Here is a 3,684-nt window from a genome sequence, read left to right as displayed (position 1 = left end):
GGGATTACAGGCATGTGCCATCATGCCCAACTAATTCTTGTATTTTTAGTAGAGATGGAGCTTCACCGTGTTGCAATGCTATTTCGAACTCCTGGCCTCAAGTGATTTTTCTGCCTTGGCCTCTGAAAGTGCTGGGATTACATGTGTGAGCCACCCCATCCAGCCACTACATGTATTTCTTAAACTGTAAGACTTAAAAGTCAAAACTACTCATTGATTCATAGGCTGCAGAATGGTTGCTGTGCTAGCAGGCATCAAAGCAACACTTACATCCTTGAATATCTCCGTAAGACCTCTTGGGAGACCAAGTGTGTTGTTAATGAGCAGTAATATTTTTAAAGAAGTCTCAACAGTGGGCTTAAAATTGTCAGTAAACCATGCTATGAACAGATATGCTGTCATCCAGGCTTTGATAATCAATTTTCAGAGCACAAACAGGATAGATTTAATGTAATTCCTAAGGGCTTCCTAAAATTTTCAGAAAGATAACTGAGCATTGGCTTCCACTTAAAGTCACCAGTTACATTAGCCACTAATAAGACAGTCTGTCATTTGGAGCTTTTAAACTAGGTGTTTGGTGTAGACACTTTCATCACTTACATTAGCTAGATCTTCTGGATAACATGCTTCTGCTTCTACATCAGCATTTGCTGCTTCCCCTTGGGCTTTTATTTTACACAGTTGGCTTCTTTTCTTAACCCTTACGAACCAACATCTGTTAGCTTCTAACATTTTTTTCTGAAGCTTCTTCGCCTCTCTCATCCTTTATAGAATTGAAGAGAGTTAGAGGCTTGCTCTGGATTAGGGTTTGGCTTAATGAAATATTGTAGCTGGTTTGAACTTCTATCCATATCAACAATAGGGCTTTAGAATACAGCCATGGTCACTTAACAAACACTTTACTTTCTTATTATTCTTTTTTTTTATTTTACAAAAGTATGGAATGCTTCACGAATTTGCGTGTCGTTGTTACCCAGGGACCATTGTTACCCAGGGACCATGCTAATCTTCTCTGTATCGTTCCAAATTTTAGGATATGTGCTGCTGAAGCAAGCACACTTTCCTATTATTCTTTTGTTCACTGAAGTAGCAGTTTTAATTTCTTTCAACAACTATTTCTTTGCATTCACAACTTGGCTGTTTGGCAAAGAGGGCGAGCTTTCGGCCTGTCTTGGCTCCTATGCCTTCCTCACTAATCTTCATCATATCTAGATTTTTATTTAGAGTGAGAGATGTGTGACTCTTCCTTTCCTTTGAACAATTAGAGGCAATTGTAGGGTTTTAATTGACCTAATTTCAAAATTATTGTGTCTTAGGGAATAGGGAGGCCCATGGAGAGGAAAAGAGATGTGAGAACAGCCAGTCAGTGGAGCAGCTGCAACACACAAATTTATTGATTTTTTCATCTTATTTTTTATCATGCATTATTACGGTTTTTATTTATTTTTCCATAAGTTATTATCATTCTATTTATTTATTTATTTTTCCATAAGTTATTGGAATAGAAGTGGTATTTGGCTACATGAGTAAATTCTTTATTTTTTATTTTTTATTTTTTATTTTTTTTTGAGACAGAGTCTCGCTCTGTCGCCCAGGCTGGAGTGCAATGGCGCAATCTCGGCTCACTGCAAGCTCTGCCTCCCAGGTTCACACCATTCTCCTGCCTCAGCCTCCCGAGTAACTGGGACTACAGGCACCCGCCACCATGCCGGGCTAATTTTTTGTATTTTTAGTAGAGACGAGTTTCACCGTGTTAGCCAGGATGGTCTTGATCTCCTGACCTCGTGATCCACCTGCCTCAGCCTCCCAAAGTGCTGGGATTACAGGCATGAGCCACTGCAACCAGCCTACATGAGTAAATTCTTTAGTGTTGATTTGTGAGATTTCGGTGCACCCATCACCCGAGCAGGTGTACATATACACTGCACCCTATTTGTAGCCTTTTATCCTTCGCCCCTCCCTCTCTTCTCTACAACTCCCCAAAGTCCACTGTATCATTTTTATGCCTTTGCGTCCTCATAGCTTAGCTCCCACATATCAGTGAGAACATATGATGTTTGGTTTTCCATTCCTGAGTTACTTCACTTAGAATAATAGTCTCCATCTCATCCAGGTCACTGCAAATGCTATTAATTCTTTCTTTATTATGGCTGAATAGTATTCTATTATATATATGGAATACTTTGCCATGTTGCAAGGCTTGTCTTGAACTCCTGGGTTCAAGTGATCTACCTACCTTGGCATCCCAAACTGCTGGGACTACAGGTGTGAGCCTGGTATATCTATCTATATCTATATCTATATCTATATCTATATCTATATCTATATCTATCTATCTATCACAGTTTCTTTGTCCACTCATTGATAGGCATTTGAGTTGGTTCCACGTTTTGCTATTGTGAATTGTGCCACTATAAACATGAGTGTGCAAGTATCTTTTTCAAATAATGACTTCTTTTCCTCTAGGTAGATACCCAGTGGTGGGACTGCTGAGTCAAATGATAGTTCTACTTTTAGTTCTTTAAGGAATCTCTGTACAGTTTCCCATAGTGGCTGTACTAGTTTACATTCCCACCAGCAGTGTAGAAATGCTCCCTGTTCACCACATCCATGCCAGCATCTACTTTTTAAAATTTTTTGATTATGCGTATTCCCATGACATTACATTCTGCTAGCCTAGAGGTCTTAGTTCCAGAGGGAGGTACATTGCTACCAGGAGACACAACAACAATTCCATTAAACTGGAAGTTAAGATTGCAAGCTGGACACTTTGGGCTCATCCTACCTTTAAGTCAACAGGCTAAGAGGGGAGTTACAGTGTTGGCTGGAATGACTGACCCAGACTATCAAGATGAAATCAGCCTACTACTCCACAAGGGAGGTAAGGAAGAGTATGCATGGAATACAAGAGATCCATTGGCGTCTCTTAGTATTACCATGCCCTGTGATTAAGGTCAATGGTAAACTACAACGGCTCATTCCAGGCAGGATTACAAATGACCCAGACTCATCAGGAATGAAGGTTTGGGTCACCCCACCAGGAAAAAAACCACGACCTGCTGAGGTGCTTGCTGAAGGCAAAGGGAATGGAGAATGGGTAGTGGGTAGTAGAAGAACATGTAAGTATTGTTAATTTTATATAATAGCATTTGGATTGGGGATTGGTGCATATCTGGTTGTACAAAGGATAGTTGTTATACGTTAGGCATAATTATGACCTTATTATTGTGTTTATTAGAAGATTATGATCTCAGGAGATGTGCATGGGTTCAAGTTGACAAGGTGTGGACTTGTGATGTTTGATACTGAGTGTCAACTTGACTGAAGGATGCAAAGTATTGATTCTGTGTGTGTCTGTGAGGGTACTGCCAAAAGGGATTAACATTTGAGTTAGTGGACTAGGAAAGGCATATCTACCCATAATCTGGGTGGGCACCATCTAATTAGCTGCCAGTGTGGCCAGAATTAAAAGCATGTAGAAGAAAGTGAAGAGACTAGACTGGCTTAGCATCCCAGCCTACATCTTTCTGATGCTGGATGTTTCCTGCCCTCAAACATGGGACTCTAAGTTCTTTGGCTTTTGAACTTGAACTGGCTTCCTTGCTCATCAGCTTGCAGATGACCTATTGTGGGACCTTGGGATCATGTGAGTTAATACTCCTTATTAAATACTCCTTATTAAAC

The 3,684-nt window shown here is 40.2% G+C and overlaps 1 pseudogene; it reads right to left on the bottom strand.

The window, feature by feature from the left end:
- Positions 1-932: 932 nt before the first annotated feature.
- LOC115892094 lies at positions 933-1,057 on the bottom strand (annotated as a pseudogene).
- Positions 1,058-3,684: the final 2,627 nt, after the last annotated feature.

The sequence above is a fragment of the Rhinopithecus roxellana genome, chromosome 1 (genome assembly GCF_007565055.1).
Source record: "Rhinopithecus roxellana isolate Shanxi Qingling chromosome 1, ASM756505v1, whole genome shotgun sequence".
Lineage (NCBI taxonomy): Eukaryota > Metazoa > Chordata > Mammalia > Primates > Cercopithecidae > Rhinopithecus > Rhinopithecus roxellana.
The sequence above is the reverse complement of the archived record's forward strand: the minus strand, read 5'-3'. Positions and strand labels throughout refer to the sequence as shown.